The following is a 19,342-nucleotide window of genomic DNA, read 5'->3' as shown; positions in this document are numbered from 1 at the left end:
TGCCGCGACGACAATGTCCTTTCCCCGTCCCTTCGCCACGAAGCAAAGCTCTTTCTGACCAAAACCCGTTTCCCGTTTATGCGAACGAGCCGAGTAGGGTGATCCCGACTGGATGCGTGGAAGGATAAAAGGAGTTCGCGAAATTCCCAGCTCCAGCTCTTACCAGAAGAGTCCTTATTTCGCTTTATACAGAAAAATTTAAAGATCGAGAAGAGTCAATGGCCTTTTCTTTTTCAATATCCTTACCTTTCAAAACGTTCTCTTTCATTTTATTTCAAGATCTCAAAGGAGAAAGATTCCAATTCGATGAAAAAAAGAAAGAAAAAAAGAATAGAAAACATAATAAATAATAATAAAGAAAGAAATGTTTATAGAAGGTAAAGAAGCAATACGATTGCATTGACGTTATCGAAGGAGTACGGGTTTGACTTCTCGCGATCGATCGTACGAGTTCGATGCAGAAACGTGTGCTGCCTTTAGAGATAAAATTATCGTAAAGGATGAAAGAGACCAGTAATTGTGTGCACGAACCTGGAAACGGTGAGACGAATATCTTTTGAATTCGACCCTCCGTACCCTATACGAATTTGTCGACGGCTTTTTTACGGCCTTGGGACATATCGTTGGGATTTCAAATTTATTAGAGAATCGAAAGAGAGCTTATCCAAAGAGTTTAATGAGAAAATCTTCGTTATTTTTATTGAAGTTCGAGATCGCGGCCTCGGAAAAGTATTAGAACTAAAAACGATGAGTTCGATGATGAGCGACGAGATACGAGCTCGTAAAATAATATAACGTCACAAACGATGAGACAAAGGAAAACGAGTCGAAACGGAACAACGATCGCCTTGGACAGCCACGTGACTTATAAATCGCGCAATTCCATCCTTATCTCCAAAGTGCCAAGTTATGACGGTGTTGCGTGAGTTGCATTTAAATACGCAGTAGCAGTCTCTAATGAGTCATAGGAAAATTGAGTAATCCTCTTTCCAGAGTATGTTTCGCAAATTGTGTCGGGCGGAAACAAAGGAAAAGTCGAATCGCCTACAGCTTTGTTTAGACATGATATAGGAGTCGGACGATTATCCTAGGAATTTGCGTGCGTCAGACACCATTATTCCGCTAACTTCCAAACTCGTTTCGACGATTATATTTTTCTTTTCTTCTTTTTTTTTTTCTTTCTTTCTTCTTATTTCTTTTTTCCTTCTTTTTTTTTTTCATATATAGAACCTTGCCATATTCATGATAATAAATTTGCAATATTCCCTAACACGTATGCATCAATTTCGAACAATTTACAGTCAAGCGGGGAAGGTAGTCGATCGCATGGCCAGTCTGTTGTCGATTAAAGCATGCATGGCTGTATGCAAATGGATTGTATTGTCTTGACCCGAAATGTCGACGATTATTGTGCTTTCATGAACGGCTGCGAAGCGACGCTTCGAAGCGAAACGAAGCGTTTACGAGAGAGTCTCTCCTCGTCGATAATCATCGTCATCGTTTGATACGTGTAATGGCGAAATTAATGTACCGATTTGTGGGTAGACGGAAGCGTTAAAATTGAGAACGCGTTCGTCGTCGACAATGACGACGACGTAGACGATGACGACGACAGATGCAAGCTCGATAGAAGAACGAGGAGAAACGGTATTGTGCAATACCACCGCTCACACGTATGCCGAATTAGTTGGGTGAATGGAACAAGAGAGAACAGTGGGCTCGTTAATTAAAACAATACCCTCTGGTGTGACCGGTTGCCACGAGAGAATTTGAATTTGGCGCGTGCACATGTCGAACCTTTGCCTCCTCTCTCCTCCCACCAAACCACCCCTTATTCTTTCTCTTTCGCGCGCAAATAGAAAGGTACTGTGCCGACAATGGCACTCGACGATCTCGATGAGCTTTGAAGAAACGTTTGTGCATGCTTTCAATCGGGATTTGTCCCTGTACTTGGAGATTAGAGACATGACAGCGGACCCGTATAGTTTGTTCCCTCGTAAACGATAAAAGCCATTCGAACCGTACATTTCGATAGAATTCTTTCGAAATTTATCTACCGTTTTTCTTTATTTCTCTCTTTAGACAAATTTCAATTGATCTCTTCCTCTAAGAAAACGATCATTTGCTTTTCAAATTAGCATTATCAATGTCATTAATTTCGCGTATCCATATTTTTGATTAGTTTCTTTCATTTTTATAACACTTTGATATTACGATATTTATATATTTACTTCTTTCATTATCTATATATTCATATAGTAGATACATATATTCACTAATTTCTTATTTCTTATTTCACGTTATGTCGGTAGAGTTCTTCTAAAAACATAAAAAAAAGAAACAAAAAAAGAACATTTGACGGACCTATGAACAATTCGTTTTTCTTCAAAAGAAAGGGCCAGGGTGGTCGAAGGGATGGGCCAGGCCGTTCAACCGCGTTCGCGAGCCAGCACGTTTTCTAGAAAGACCTTAAAGAGCCGGCCCGTTCAGTATGCAAGCTCGGTGTGGGTGCATCCGGTGCACGAACGCGCAAGCTCGGAAACTCACGTTGCATTATGTATCCGGCTGTCGATACGAGGCAGCACGCGTCACTGTCGATGATAAGAATAGAATAATAGAATTTTCTATGAGCCTCGGCGCGGCTAACAAGAAGGAGAGAAAGGAAAAGAAAAGAAAAAGAGAGAGAGAGAGAGAGAGAGAGAGAGAGGGAAAGAGTAAAAGGAAGAAAATGGTGGGGACCCCTCTTCCGGTCTGTCCGATCGACGATTCGAGTCGAGCGTCTTCGACTTTCTTACGGGTTCGCGTATATCTCAGCTAAGGATCTCTCGTCTCTCGACGACTATTTCATCCGTCCTTCTTTTTTCCTTCCTGGCACGGTCGGTGTCGTGATTTAAGATGGCGCCGCCTCGAGATTTCTGCGAGAAGACGGAACGAAAGAAGAAGAAAACGAAAGAGAAACTACGTCCGTCGTTCGATCTTTTACAACGAACTCTCGTCGTTGTCGTCAGTGGAGGAGAATGAGGAGAAAGAGGTGGTGGTGGTGTTGGTGGTGGAGGAGGAGAGGGAGGAGGAGAAGGAGGAGGAGGAGGAGGAGGAGAAGACGAGATACGTACATCACGAAACGGGACAGAGAAAGAGGGAGACTTTTATTCCTGGTGTAAACAAAATCTCTTGACGTCCATCGTTACACGTTCTTTTCTATCTACGTCTTCGTCCCTTTTCTTTTCTCTTCTTTTTTCCCGCTCGCGAGAAAGTTCATTATATTCTGCTTTACTCCATCGTTTATAAATCATAGAGAGAAGAAAGAGAAAAAGAAAGAAAGAGAGAGAGAGAGAGAGAGAGAGAGAGAGAACGCTTTGCGGTTTGGCGAGGATGGTACGAGGAGATAATGGCACGCATTTATTACCGCGGAGACGAAAGAAACTTTGTTGCTAACCGATTTCTTTCCGCTTTTTCGCTCTTCAAAAAATCATTGGAATGTAAATCGACTGATTAGCATCATCATTTTTCAATGATATTAAATATGAATGGGTAAGCAGATATACGTATACTTCACACAAACACACAAACGCACGCATACACACACGAATATATACATATATTTATATATATATTTATATTTATATATATTTATATTTGTCTATATACATATATAGCACTGAACGATCGACGGAAAAGAAATTCTTGATCGGACGATCGAACCATTCGCCATTGCATCGATTACGTCCGTCGTGACCTTTGATTCTTTAATCGATGACTCGGCGCGCTGAGTGCGAGTCGGGACACCGTGCAACGAGCCATCGACGTAATACTTTTGCAGACACCTGTAGCGCTTCTGCTCGAGCAAAGCGTCGACTACCTGTTATTAGCGGGCCACGAGCACGCGACAGACTGTACGACGAACGACATTGTCTGGCTTCGTGGCATAATTAACGCTCGTGGTATCAATTAGTACCTTTTCGCCTAGTCGCTCGTCTCGTTTCTTCGTAACACGACTTGGGGAACTTGCGATCGTTCAGATATATCACTCGATTATATTATCCTACGAATAGGACCGACGTAAAGATATTATCAATTATTATTCCCGAATAGATGAAACGAATTTAAGAAAAATTCGAATGTTACGAATATGGCTGATGTTGTTCGAGGAATCTGCTTGTATGTACGTTCCTTTAGCAAGGCACGAAGCACTGACCACCGAGTACATACCAGCAGTCGGCAAAACACAGAAAGAGGAAAAGAGAGAGGATCAGGGGGAAGAAAGAGAGAAAGAGTATGTGAGAGAAAGAGAGGGAAAGAAAGAAAAAGAGAGAGAGAGAGAGAGAGAGAGAGAGAATGGGAGACGTTGGAGGAAGCAGGAGGAAGGGAGGAGGAGGAGGAGGAGGTGGAGAAGAAAAGAGAGCTCGTTCGCGGTTGCAGATGCTGGCGATAACGCGTATAAAAGGTGTATCTACATTTAGTTCGGACAGGCAGCACTTTATTCGCTCGGCGAGCGCTAACAAGTGTTTTCCATCGGTTTAAGCGGCGCTACGGCGCTTTTAGAGACCCGCCGTGGTGCAACCGGTCTGCCGCGAAGTCGCTGAACGCGAGCGTTGGGTGCGAGCATTGGGTGCCGCCTTGGAAACGGTCCCACGGCCGGTTTTCGTACGTACGCGCGTAGGTTGCCAGATAGATGGGTGGGTACTGCCGCGTAATTGGGATGTCGGCCTCACTCAAAGAGAATAAAAAAAAAAGAAAGAAAAAGAGGAGAACCCATAGGTGCTTCTTTTTCTTTCATCCTTGTTTTTTTATTGTTTCTCTTTTGTTTTCTATAAATACTCGCACTTGTTTCATCTGTAAAATCGATGAAGCATTAATCGTTATTTTCCGTGGAAGATAAATACAATCAAATATAATACAAATATATTTCAAATATCAAAAGCAATACAGCTGATGCGAATCGTATCAAATATCGAAACTCAAAATTTGATTTTGTAATAGTCCATTTTCATTCTTCAATGAAAATCAATTTAACTCGTTTCATTATATTTTTAAGATCGTATTTGTACGAAAAGAAAAATTAAAAAAAAAAAGAAGAAACAGGAACAAAGTCCTAAAAAAAACTTTTTCCAAGAAGCAATAAAGCGAACGATCGATGGCAGAAAGTATGGAAGGGAAAAGAAGATAAAGGAAGACAGAATGGAGAGAAGAGCGTAACGCTCGATGTAACACAAGAAATAAACACACACGTACACGCGCATATACACACACACACACATACATCTATATGTATAAATATCTGCTCGATGGATCGAAAAGAGACCGAGAGAGAAGATTCACGGTCGTGTCCGTGGCGTTTAGTTTCTTCTTGCGTCGGAACGCCGTAGATGTTCGCGCGGGATTCATGGCACTCGTCATAACGCAGAAGCTTGGGCTTGCTATCTGATTCGCATTCGTTATTGCCTTCACTGTCTTATTCTTTTTCTTTTTCTCTTACTTCGTCTTCGGTGCTCGGATGCAGGGAAAACGAAATGCTGAACGAAAGAGGAAAGAAAGAGAAAGAGAAAGAGAAAGAGAAAGAGATAGAGAAAGAAAAAGAAAAGAAGATAAAAAGAAAGAAAATGGAAGAACGTTTGATACTTTACAATCGGCGGTTCGCGTGCAGGAAGCGTTCGAACTCACGAAGTCGAAGTCGAAGTAAAGAACGAAAGAGAGTGAGAGAGAAAGAGAAAGAAAAAGAGAGGAACAGAGAGAGAGAGAGAGAGAGAGAGAGAGAAAAGAGGCTCCTAAGTTTGATGGGGGAATGCGACATCGTCTTTGGTCTCGAGAGGATCACGATTCGGTGACGTGTGGCCGGTCCCTTGCAAGGATAACGTCGTGTATGACCGCATATAAACGTAAACTTTGCCGTCGTGGCTTACAGCCTGTTCGTGGCTTAACGCGAATGGAAACGACGAATAGTCGCGCCTCGATAAATGCCGGTCGCAGTAGTTCCACTCGTTCTGGATCGGACGAAGCTTTTCCAATCTCTATCTTGTTAATCCGACTATGTGAAATATTAATAAAATGAAGATATTAATATTAGAAACATAAGTAGACTGTTAAATTGATATTTGTACTAGTTGTCAGATTTTTTTTTTTAATGATCCTTTAAAGTTATATCGAATTATTGATAATTCCTTCGGAAAATGGAACGTTTTAAATTTCGACGATAAAAGATTTTCGATCAAGAAGAAAGACGGTTGAAGTAAAAATAATTGAAAATTTTCTTCTCCGACGGATGAATAATAAAAGAAATTAATCTGTTCGTCCCATCTACAGCAGACTGATTACGTTTATTTATAATAAGTTAGATTTAATAATCCATGTATCGAGATATGTATCTAGATATATCAGATGTAAAGTTTACGAAGCTCGCTAGAAAGGAATAGGTATATAAGGAGTAGCATACGATGCAGTTTCATGTTAAACCGTTTTAGTAGCTCTCAACGGTAGCTCTTTCTCGCTAAGTCCAGGCACAAGATCTCTGTGGGAACGTAAAGAGAAAAGGATCGACGAACAACCCTTCTCCTCGTAAACAACCCCGATCGAGCACCGGAATCTGACTCGTTCGATCTATACGAGCTCGAGCTTCGATGGCGCTCGAGCGAATCGAGAGCACGTTTGGCTCCTGCCCTCGAATATCCTGAATCGTGTTAGGAACGATCGTGACTCGGGCTGTAGCACGTACGACAAGACGAACTTTGACGCTCTGGACGTACGCTTCCTCTATTATCTTACAATTTGATCGCTTTATTTTCTCTCAGAAAATTTTCTTAACCATTTCTCTATCATCTTAAGAAAGAAGAATTGATGATAAATAACCTTTGAGAGAGAGAGAGAGAGAGAGAGAGAGAGGGGGGGGGGATGGACAGATAAATAATAAAGATATAAAAAAAGATAAGTAAGTCTGTTTGATTGAATCAAAATTTACCAAGAGACCTAGACAGTATTCTCTTTAAGAGTTTTTAACGAGATACGAATTAACATAACTATTTGGTGATGGTAATTTAACGGTAATAAAGCATTTAACGATGCGACCTGTTTCGAATCGATTTATTTCCCGAATCGATTCTGAGTTTCCTCCATTACCAATAGGCACGAGAAGTATCCATAAGTCTTTTTCTCTTTCTCTCTTTCTCTCTTTCTATCTTTCTTCCCTGTAGATAACGAGTAGCGACTTTAAGGTCTTTACGGTGTCATACGGGTTTAATGCCTCGCGCACGGTCGCGAGACGTGAGCACAGATAGCGAAGGCGCTATTTAATTAACGATAATAGCTCGACCTAACAAGAACTTCGCGTTCCTTTTCTTTTCATTGTCTCTTCGTGATGCCGCTCGACGTACGCTCGTAGAAGAGCGCTCTCCTCTCCGCCGTTCTTACGTTTCTCCATTCTCCTCTTCTCTCTTCTTCGAACAACAGTACCCGAAGCTTGGGTGCTCTTAATCCCAATCTTATCTCGATATCCTGCTACCGTGACTAAGAGTCGCTGATACTAAGAATCACCTTGGTAAAAGGCGACTTTCGAAAAGTTTTAGATAGCGTCAAGATACTCGAAGAATCTTTTTCCGTCGTAATGATTATACCATTGTCGATAAATAAGCACAATTCCGATCAAATGTTTGCAATCTCTATTTTTTTTCTCTCTTTTTCTTTTCTTTTTTTTTGTATATAGGGAGCTGTATACGAACGAATATAAATGAGATCGAGGAGTCTCGATCAAGGAATTCTAGGATAACAATGGCCTTGACGAAGTACCCGGAGAAAAGTCTCCAGAGATTTCTACGTTTAAAAGATATCTACGTAGAAATGTCTGGCTGCTGCGGCTGCGTCATGCTCTTTGTCGCCTCGTACCGACGCCAACCGCAATGAGACATAAATTGCAATTAGCACTGGCCTATCTCCCACCGCGACGTACCCTTTCGTGTACACATACGTTCACTCCCTTCGTTCTCTTAACCGCACCTTATCGAGATGTGACCCGTTATCTTCGTTCGTTTACCAACGTGTACGATGAAGGACTTCACCCTTCGTCAAGACGATCTATATCTGCGAGATATTTTAGCTAGTTTCTTATTCTTCTTCTTCTTCTTCTTTGAACGATCTCGAATCGTTAAGATCGATATCTCTTTCGATCTTCGGAAACATATATATTTGATCTTAATTTGATAAATAAATATATATATATATATAAATATATATAAAACATTCGTAGAATTTAGAAGTAGTTAATAAGCAAAATGTACGAATAGACAGCCGTAGTTTTATAGAAAAATAAATCTGAATTCTCCGATCGACAATCTTTCGAAAAATATAGACTGGTTCTAATATATTCGTCATAGAAAATGTAAGAAGTAACGAGACAAGATAAAATATTATTACATTATTATTGAAGGAACAAGCTAATATTCTTGGAAAATAGCTTGATATAATTTTTCTTTTCTCTCTTTTTTTTTTCTTTTTATTTCCACAAAGGATAAAAATAATCACGAAAAAAATAGAATCGACTTGCAAGCAGTAATGTGGTAGTGTGTGTAACGTGCTGCATAGTACTACCGCTACCCTCTCCCTTTAGAGTTACCTTTCGCTCGACGCGCGCGAGCCGACTCACCGAGCCGACTTGTACCGCCTTCGCTTTTCGCAACCGTTCTAAATCGTGATTTCCTAAAGGTGTAAAGAACCCGGACGACAAGAGTAAACCTCGCCGTAGCTCGAACGAACGCTTTAGGCTTCGTTTGCACCGAAATGACGCAACACCAACTCGATCTAATCGTTCTTCATCTCTCTTTCTCTTTTTCTCTTCCACTTGTTTTTCTTTTTTTATTTTTATTTCTATCTCATCCTTCTGGGACAATGTTTTTAATTTCCTTAGTAACAATGATGTCAGATTTTTAATTCAAATCTAACAGGTGCGTCGCATTTGATTTGATCGATTGAAAATGCTCAGTAAAGAATTTACGACATGTTGTATAAGATATTGTATAATTAAAACTTTATAAATCACAGACAATTTTTTCGAAAATTTTTCCAAAAAATTCCTGCATATTTCATTAATAGATAGCTGTTTTTAAAAGGGAAGTAGAAAAGAAAAAAGACGAAACAATTATTAATCGATAAAAATCGTTCTCCTTAGTACGTATTTGTGAATTAGGTAGCATTACTCGGACAGTCTCATTTGAAGGCGAGCAAATCACCTCATAAGTAATTCACATAAACATTATAGATGATATAGAAGGCATTAAGACACTTTGGCATATATAATATGGTAATACATCGCATAGAAAACGACTTGCTTCGCTCTCGTTCGTTGGATGATATGCGCTTGATCTCTTAAGAAATCGCGAGTGGAATGTATAATTCTCTTTGACCGGCTTGTTCAGTCCAATGGACGGTAAGATTAAAGAGCGTAGGTGCAAAACACAAGGATATTTGCCAATGCAAAAGGGATAAACACGCTCTCTCGCGATCGGCTTAATCCGTTCGACCTGATTTCTCGAAGGATCGTGGGCGTCTTGCGCACGCGCTCTCCTTGTTCTTACGTTACCATTGACGCGATTCTAAATGAATTACCCTCTATCTTTTTTTATTTCGTGTCCACCGGTTCGACGCGTCTGACTAGCAAAGGAAAGAGAAGAAAAGAAATAGAAAAAAAAAGAAGAAAGGGGAAACAAAAAGGAACATAGGTACTTGAAAATCTTTCGAGCTACTTACTTTTTTAAAGTCTGTTTAGTAATTCGGTGAAAGTGGTGGTGGGCGAAGTAGAGGAAGAAGAAGAAAAAGAAAATAGAATAAAACTAGACGGCGCCTTTTAATTTTATCGATAAATAAAGAACCGAGGTGGCGATATAAATCCGATCGACTAGTCGTTATTAAATTCGCGGCGAATTGAATTTCTCTGTTAGTCGTCGTCCTTCTCGACGACGAGAAGATGCTCCTCGACTCTACGTTAAAGTTCCTTTTCGTACAACGTCGTCGTCGTTCCTTTCTTTTCTTTTCTTTCCTTTCTTTTTTTTTTTTTTTTTTTGCTCTTCCCTGAAAACTTTAACGCTTCCTCGAATCTCACTAGCTCCTTCTCGACAAAAGTTTACGATAAAATAATTATACGCACGCGGATCTTTTCCAACTATGAACAATATTTCGTAGGAAGAAAAATTTCTATAATTCAGTTATATTTCTTACAGTTATTATATTCTGATTAATTCGCAAATACTTTATGTTTTCTTTTTATTTTCTTTTTTGTTTGACTTTTTGTTTTTCTTTTTCTTTTTTCCTCTTTTTTTTTCCAGGAGTAACCTCTTCGATCGTGTCGTAGGAGAACGTCGAACGTTTAACAAAACAAGCCGTAAAGTGAAATACATACATTAATCACGCTTAGCTCGTATTCTTATGCGAAGCTCGTCATAATATAAGCAACTAGAAGTCTCGAGGCGAGGCGAGGCGAGGCAAGGCAAAGCGAGTCGAAGCGAGGCGATTCGATTGGTCGAAGAGGAAACGCACGCGTACGACTTGCGAAGAGTATTCTCGGTGCAGCTGCTTCGTGCACGAGGTTGCGCCGTACACGGAGCATATTTATGAATTAGCATACAATGCGAGTGTTTATTAGAGATTCCTCGAAGGTTCCCACCTCGATCGTCACCTTCGCGTTCGCCGAAACCACGATGCTCTTCTCTCTCATGAGCTTTTTGCGTCGAGTTAGCATTAAAATCCGATTATATTCTGAGAAATAGAATATATTATTCGCGTTAAATAATCCTGATCGTCGATAATCTTTGACAAAATTTACAAAACCTTTTTAAATTATTCTAAACAACCGGTTTGAACCAACGGAAAGTAAGAAAGGACATAGAAAATAATATATGTTCGGAGTAGGAATGAAGCGATAAAGTTTTGACAAAAATACCGGATTTTACGGCGTGTATCATACCACTCGTGAATTTCTTCGAATCCGTAGTTAACTAGAAACGGGAGAGCGGTAAGGTCTCAGATGGGGGCATCGCGTGAAGTGCTCGAAGAGCCTGAGTCAAAGAAGAAAGGTGGCTTCCTCGGAAGCGGCGAGTCGCAAGAAGGAACCGTACGGTATTCCAAGACGAGATATCCCGAAGAAAAGGGGACCCATTGGGGCCGGCCAGTCGTCTCTTCGACGCCCCTTATGGTATAGGAAGGCTCATTCGCATGCGAGTTCGTCGTCGGCGGTCTTACTTGGAAGAAGTACGCAACGTACGGCTGTATGAACAACCGGTATACCAGTAGGTTTCTCTGTACGAGTAGAGAAACCGCCATAGAAATTCTATAGATCTACGTGGTCGACGAGAAGCCGATCAGTTTTTCGAGTAAACAAACGTACCGATAGCCTCTCGGACCTAAACGACCTTTCTCCTTACAACTATACGACGATTAGACTTTCTTCGTGGTTATGGTCCACGCCTCTTTCTCACGACATTAAGGTCGCCCCGGGAAAGCAAGAGAACGACGTCTCGACGTCTCGATGGTGGGACGTTGATAGATAGCACGTCGACGACGACGACGTTTCTCCCGCAAATCGTGTTAGCCATTGGTTAGCCGATTTACAGTCGCTTTACTCTTCTTCGACCGAAAACTTTTCTCGCTTACGCCTAGGAAAACTTCTCGAGAATCGTTCCTGAGAATCGTTCGACATTAACCGAACACGTCCCGATCAAGAATAACTATTAACGAAAGACGAAGCTCGACACTTTTCTCGATATCCCTTAGTTCGCTATGATTTTTGCCATTCATTAATCTTCCCTGATGCGTTCTTCGTACGTCGAGGAGAGTTGTTCCGAAGGTAGGAAATGAACGTGGAGTTCACGATCGGTCTAGCGGTCACGTGAACCGCACTGGTTTAACGGCTGTTAGGTACCTTGTTCATCCTTTGAAATGATACACGATCAAACAACATATTACGTTAGACGAGAAATACTCAGCACGATATTTGACGTACATAAGCTTCGTTTTATGAATCGTAAATGCGCCGGCTTGGTTTAAGTGTTAGCTCGTAAGTACTGCTCGCGAAGGATGTTACACCAATGATACAGCCTCGTATTTAACGATCTTTTTATTATTAATAGCTTCTATTTCCATTCCACAATCGGTCACAGCGCCAACTGAAGAGAAAAAGAAAAGGCTTCGTGCATCCTTCGATTAGATATTTTATAATTAAGTAGGTAGAGGTATAGTTATGACGGTAATCACGTGCCCGTAGGCGGACAATCGCAGGACGTCGAGGACGAGGTGGTCGTCGCGTTGCGTTGTAGAAAAGGTGGGTGTGTAACGGCTGTTCTAAATGCCAGCTATGCTAAACGAACGAAATCACGTAGGAGATTTTTTTTTTCTTCCAGCATCGAGAACGACAGCCTCGTAAACGGTTTTAAGGTCATCCGTGTAATTATGTCGCTTGCGATCTCAAATACCCTATCATTAGTTAAAACTTAATGTTAGCGCTTAGAAAATCTCGTTAACGAAAACATTCCGTCATACCATGGATACTATGTTCAACAACGTATAATATATTTCTCTTTTTATTATCTCGTACAAATACCAAATCATTTCAATACGAGACATATCAACTCTAGTTTTCTTCTTTCTCAAAAAGATATACAAACATTATGTAAATAATAATATTTTCCATCGTTGAACACGACGAACAGTTAAGCCAAGCGCGCTCTCTCTTTACGCTCGTTTAAAACTTTTTAGCCTGTTTTATAGCTAATATTTCCGCGAGTTAACTAGTCTAAACTTTCCGTCGTATCATTAAGAGCAATTATACAAAGTTTCATCTCCATTCGGAAAAAGTAGCAATAAATAGTTAATAGAGAAATTACAAATTACACGGATTAAAACATTCATCTAAATAATTATTATCAGACTTTTTTTTTTTTAATATCTCGAAAAGTATGAAGAGAGAGAAATACATATATGCGCATTTGTTTAAGACTCAACAATTCGACGATCTACTTTCGAAACGTTCCAAAGTGTTTTAATTTTAACGACGACTGATCGATAATCAAGCAGAATATTTTGATATTTTTACGACTATTGTACGTCGTATTATTCGATTATTTTAAAAGAGCTCGAAGATAAGAGCGTGAAAATTCGTATTCGTATCACGCGCGTATTTCGGTAGTGTAAAAGGCATTTGTCGATTTGCGTGGTGAGAACTCTGGGAAGATGCTCTGGGAGAAGCCGCCAATATTGATAATGCTCTCGGAGAACACGCGGTCGGGGCTCGTGTCCTCTCACAGTCCCGAAGGATCTTTCGACGCGCGAACAAAACGAAGGGACAGGATGACGCGACGTCGACAACAAGAAGCAAAGAGAAAGAAAGAGAAAACCAGAGAGAGAGAGAAAGAGAAAGAAACATAGCCTCTGTTCTTCTCGTTGTACGAGTTAGCCCGAAGAAGAATCGTAGAAGCTTCGTTAAAGTGCAGAATAAACAGAAGAGAACGAGGGGTGAATTCTTGAAGGACATTGCAAGAGGACACGCGACGATGTATATCCCTTTGGTGGACTGACTGTGCATGCCACTGTAAATTCTCTCTTTCTCTCTCTCTCTCTCTCTCTCTCTCTCTCTGTCTGTCTGTCCATCTGTCTGTCTGTCTGTCTGACATTTTCTTTCTTTCTTTTGTTCCTTTGAGAATGCAAGATCGACCTACCGATGACACAACTAGCTACGTCAATTTGCACTTTAACCTTTGAATCTCAGTTGAAAGTAGATATATCTCAGTGGACTGATACTTACTTTGAGTAGGACGGAACTCGATAATTAAACGAACAGAGCGTCTTTCTCCTTCGTTAAAAATTGAAGACACCTATCGAAGACAGCCTATTCCTTTATCTTTGTTAAACGATCGAAATACCTACATACTATGTACAAATATTTGCACACCATTTACAAATACATTTTATATTAGATTACTGTTAATCTTTATTTTTTATCCTGTTAGAGACAAATTCCAATCTCGTTTTTGGGCGTCATCGATGGATTACCCTGGGCTTACCCGTATTCCTTTTCAAAAGCTTCGCGCTATAATCGCATTACACCTATCCTCTTACGTTTACGATATCGTGACACCTGTAAAACTCGTTGGCCCACCTTGACTTTTAGATATTCCCTTTTCTTTTCCTTTTATTCGCAATAGAACGACGAACGTTCTTCGTAACGTTCAAAAATGTTAAGAGGACTCGGGCCCACGTTGTATATTTTATTACAGGTATGATAAGTCTAATTTTCTTTTTTAATTCTTCGTAAACTTGATAAAAGATGATAGTTTCTTTTTGGACATTATCTTATATTATATTATTATATTAGAGAATATTGATTTATCTTTAGGCAATACCTAGTGTAAATAAAATTATTCAATTGTAAAAATTGCCCTATTATTTCAGTTACTTACTCTTTATGGACGGCGAAAATTCAAACCGATTCGAAAAGCGATTCCAATGAAATTCAAGAGTTATTGGCCGATCGGAATTTTATAGCAAGACTTCGAGCTCGTAAAATCGGTCCCCGCTCGACAAGATTAGCGCAGAAAGTTCGCGAAGCACGTAGAGCGGAGGGCCGAGCGTTCAGAAATTTCTCTTCGCGTCGTTGCCCATTATCGTATCGGGTATCGACCGCACGCCGCAATTTCTGCCCACCGGGTCACGTCCAGCCGCGAAATCGGTATGCGGAAGAGAAAATATCGATGATTATCGCGATGCGGACGTTCGTCGTCTGCGCCCCGATGCGAAACTAAGCCTTACACGTCCATATAATGGTGTTTACAGGGAGTAGCCGTCCTGTAGCACTTGCTTTTTTCCTTGTTTTTATCTTTTATCGTCGAAGGATCGAATACAAGATCGATCGATCGATCCGATCGACGCCTGCTACGACGTCTGACTTATCCTCGTTACCGACTACTTTCTCTAGAAATTTTCTTTAAATCGGAATACACGATCGGGCCGAAAAAGAAAACAATATTTTCTTATGGTTTTACCATCGTACCGAGATCGTTATCGAAAAGAGCGTAAGTTTACGCACCGAGAAATCTTTCAACGAACGTTAAAAGCGCGTGACATTCGGTAAGCAACTGCCGTGGAACGTTCAAAGTGTTGGCTGATTCTCTTTGCGGATATCAGTTCGAGCTATAAAGTCGTCTCAATTACGGGAGACCTGACAGGAGTACGATGCGGGACGAAACGTTGAAAGGTTTGTCGGAGCTGGACAAACCGTGCCTGTTGAGAGATGGTAGAGAAGAGAAAGAGAGAGAAAGAAAGAGAGAGAGAGAGAGAGAGAGAGAGAGAGGACTGAGGGAGGAGTGTAGAGTAGTTTGAAACGCAGAAAGAGAAAGGAGATGGGAAGAGAGGGGTGAGTTTGCCGAGTGAAGAAAAGAAGAAAGAAACCGGACAAACGGTACACAAGAGAAAGAGAGAGAGAAAGAGAGAGAGAGAAAAAGAGAGAGAAACGATAAGCGAAAGAGGGATGAGAGAGAGAAAGGAAAAGAGAGAGAGAGAAAGAGAAGAGGTCGTCGACCTGGTACGGAAATAGGATCGAAACCTTAGGTAAACGCAACTTTTCCTCCGGTCCCTCGGTTCGGCTTGTTCGGCGCATTTGGAAATCCGCCAAAGAAATCCAGGAACGCTGTGGCGATTTCCCTTACTCGCGGTTCGTGCTCGGCGTTTCTCGATCCATTAGCGCGAATCGATGCAGCATCGAGACTCTCCTGCTAATTGGACGAGTTCGAAGAATAATAATACGCGATATGTATCGCGAGAATATGCTCGAAGGAGCTTACTTTTCCTCCTCGACTATCTTTACCTTTTAACGTTGCTCCACGATGTTTTTGCCATCAGAATTATCTTGATCGATCGTTCGTAATCGAACGTAAGAAAAGCGCGCCTAACCGATATCTCGGGTTCATAGATCAAAATGCTATCTGTAGAAAAAGAAAGAGAAGAAGGAAGCAGAGAAACGATTTCAAAAGAAATTTCGTCTACGATCTTGTTCCCTTGTTTTTTCTTTTCTTTTCTCTTCCTTTTTTTTCATGTAAAATAACGTTCTAACCGATAACAATCGCGATATAACTCACGATGGATGGTGATGGTGATGTCGTAGAATTGGATATACCTACGATTAAAATTACGCGTTGAAACACGGCAGCAACTACTTTAACACACTCGAGAGATCAAAGGAAGCATTATTACCTTCTCCTCCAGGTAGGAACATAAAAGGGGTACACCACCATCGAGAAAGGTAGTATTAAGATACATCGTGGAATATATCTGTTTTCGACGTAGAACCAGCGCTCGTACACGAATGTATGTATTTCGCAGAGGGAAGAAATTCACAAGGATTAAGCCGAGTCGTTTCTATCCCGGATATCATGACACGTTTCGCCATGTCCGATCATAAACGAGCGTTAGAGGTTCGTTCATGCAAATGGACGTTTTTCTCTTTCTCTTTCTTCCTATGAGTAGAAAAGAGCTAGAAAGAGAAAAAGACAGAGAGAGAGAGAAAGAGAGAGAGAGAGAGAGAGAGAGATATGTACTCGTGTAGAATCCGAATAGAAAAGTAGAAAGAGAGAGAGAGACGTAACGTATGGACTTCGTTACTGGCGGTAAATGCGGTTTATCTACGATGCTAAGGACTCTTCCTGAATAACGCCGAGCGAGAGCGTTCTTCGACTTCTATATTACACGAAGAACTCGAGGAATCCCGGCACGAGGACATGTTGGCGAAGAAGCCGACCATGGCGGGTCATCGAACGAACGGAGAGACTTTAAACTTCTGTTGTATATACACGGCACAGAGAGAACCTAGCCTAGCACCGATCTCTTCCTGGACGATGTAGATTACCCGGAGAGCATCTCTTCTTACAACAGATACCAGTTACGTGATAAGGTACTACCGTACGACCTCCGAGGTCACTTTCTTCTGATTCCTTTAAGGGACTCTTCGTATTTCGGAACGATTTGCGAACGTTCTACTAACCCTCTCGTTCTTATAAAACGTTTCCTTTAGTAATCATATAATTTTAAATAAAAATATCTACGTAGAGAAATATATGAGATTGCGAATGACTAATTAGATTTCAAGAATACATAGTACTTAGTGACTCATTTTATTATTCATAAATAGACATTAAAATGTTGTTTCAAGAACCTTCGTTAATGTAATTACTGCGAAGAAGAAGAAGAAGAAGAAGAAGAAAAAGGAAGAAAAAAGAGAAAAACACGTGTGCTATCTGGAAAGTGCGCGTCTGCAAAAATGAAAGATATGAAAGAATTTAATCGTGAAGAATTCAAGGCTCGTTAAGGCTAGCAGGAAACCGATCTTCGAGTTCGACGACGACGACGACGACGACGACGATGCTCGGCCTATTCGAGTCGTTTCGTTCACGCTTGAAATGATCATGAATTTCGCACGGCCTGGCGCGGATACTTTAATGGAGTCGTTAGTTAAGTTTAACTGCCGCACTCGGCGCCAGCCACGCTTTGGATTCGATAAGAGCAAGCAAGACAACGACGATCTAATGTCCTAAAAGCAACGACCGGACGTTTTCACGCCGACCGAGCGCTTTTTACGGCTCTAAAAAATGTAACAAGTACGAGCGAACCATTGGGAAGGAGAGATCGAAAGTGTAACTCTTGTGCTCGCCTAAACGGTCGATCTTTTCCACTGGAGAACATAACTCGAGGTAAGTATCGTTTCGTGATTTGAAAGTAAACTCGATCTTCCAAAAAAAAAAAAAAAGAAAAAAAGAAGAAAAAAGATTTCAAATCGATCATCGACTGTATGCATTAAATAGAAAGTCAACAAAATAATCTATGACTTTTCAAAATTATGATATTTGCCAAAAGTCGCCGAATCCATCGATTTTACTTTATGCAGAGAGAGAGAGAGAGAGAGAGAGAGAGAGAGAGAGAGAGAAAGAGAAACTAAAATATCGAGGTTCATCGATCGGTATTCAATGCGTGATCCTCTCGATTTCGCTCAGTCCAAGTCCGCATTCCACGATGTTATTCTTACGGCTAATCAATCGGTGCGGAAGATTGTAGGTATTTATCACGAGTAACGTAATGACGCGTCAGCGTCACTTTAGAAATTATGATGGCGACGTCGTCGACGTTATGACCTTTTGCGCCTTTTATGAAGGAGAGGGACCTAATGGGAAGCCGCTAATGGAGGACCGGGCGGCGACCTTTTGAAAACAATCGATCGCCATGCCGATCCCGGTCTCTCCCACTCTCTCTCTCTCTCTCTCTCTCTCTCTCTCTGTTTGGCTCACAGGAACGTGCCTTCCGAGTGAAAGTCCCCGTAGCATTGGTAGCATTCCGTCGTTTCTTCACCGATATATACAACACGGCGTGCCAAGCTAAAGTGGGTCAGCTGCAGACATTGCACCACCTTCCTTGCAGTCTATCCAGCTCCGTTTCGTAGTCTCCCTTTCGTAGTTCTAGGTCCTGTTGTTTGCTAGCTCTTCGACCATGTATTGTATTTTAGTTGATACGTTGTTACAACGAGAACGAAGGTTCGAAACTTCGATGGATTCTTTGACGAAAAGATATCATTGGAAGATTATAATTATAATTGTAATTAATCGATACGTTAACGAGAACACGTTCACTTTGAAACTTCACCTATCTTCAACCGATGCACGTCACATTTTGAAAAGAAATAAAGGATCGGGCTTCCGTTTGAAATTTTGTAACGATCGATGGACTCTACGAGCCACGAGAAAAAGCCAAGGAAAAAAGCTCTCTTTGACGAGGTTGCTTTGAGAGAAAATTTTTATGTAATTTCGTAGAAAGGTAAAAAGGTAAGAGGAGGAAGAGGAGGAAGTTGCCGAGCGAAGAGTTACCACGGACAGGTAGGTACCTATATCGACGAAATTGTTCCGATGCAATCTCCTTTGTAGGGAGTAACTAACGATGGCCCTTTGATATAGATGAGGTAAATGCAAAAACGCGCTGGGTCCATTATAAAGCGCAATGTAAAATTATCGAATCGTTTGCGTTTCCCGAATATACATTCCTAACAATTCTACACCGTTCATACCTATTCAACAAATTCGTAGGGTCAAGTGGGATGCTGCGAGAAAAAAGAAATTGGTCCGGTTTATTTTCTTTCTTTTTCTTTTTTTTTTTTTCTTTTCTTTTCGCTTTTTTTTTTTTTTTCCTTTTCACAATGGAATCATCTCGATTCTGAAGGAAAAGGAAAAAGAAAAAAGAAGACCAAAAAAGAAAGAAAATTATGTACGAGTGTCACGTTGATCACGGAAAGTCATGAATTTTGTTCAACCAAGCGATAAAGTACCTACGTTAAACT

At 40.9% G+C, this 19,342-nt stretch overlaps 1 protein-coding gene and 1 long non-coding RNA gene across 8 annotated transcripts in view; one reads left to right on the top strand and one right to left on the bottom strand.

The window, feature by feature from the left end:
• Nucleotides 1–14,240, top strand: part of LOC127072925 (uncharacterized) — a 55,385-nt gene extending 41,145 nt beyond the window's left edge. Inside the window, exons 4-5 of one of the 4 annotated variants that reach the window (XR_007785624.1) lie at nt 10,305–12,295; nt 12,375–14,240. This is a non-coding gene — a long non-coding RNA (uncharacterized LOC127072925). The other 3 variants (XR_007785621.1, XR_007785622.1, XR_007785620.1) reach the window with 3 other exon arrangements.
• The window catches only part of LOC127072919 (UPF0489 protein C5orf22 homolog), a 427,631-nt gene that overhangs the window by 140,265 nt on the left and 268,024 nt on the right, over nt 1–19,342 (bottom strand). The gene's annotated exons all lie outside the window — the stretch shown is intronic.

This window comes from Vespula vulgaris, chromosome 2, assembly GCF_905475345.1.
Source record: "Vespula vulgaris chromosome 2, iyVesVulg1.1, whole genome shotgun sequence".
Classification (NCBI taxonomy): domain Eukaryota; kingdom Metazoa; phylum Arthropoda; class Insecta; order Hymenoptera; family Vespidae; genus Vespula; species Vespula vulgaris.
Note: the sequence above shows the minus strand (reverse complement) of the source record. Positions and strands in the feature narration are given on the sequence as shown.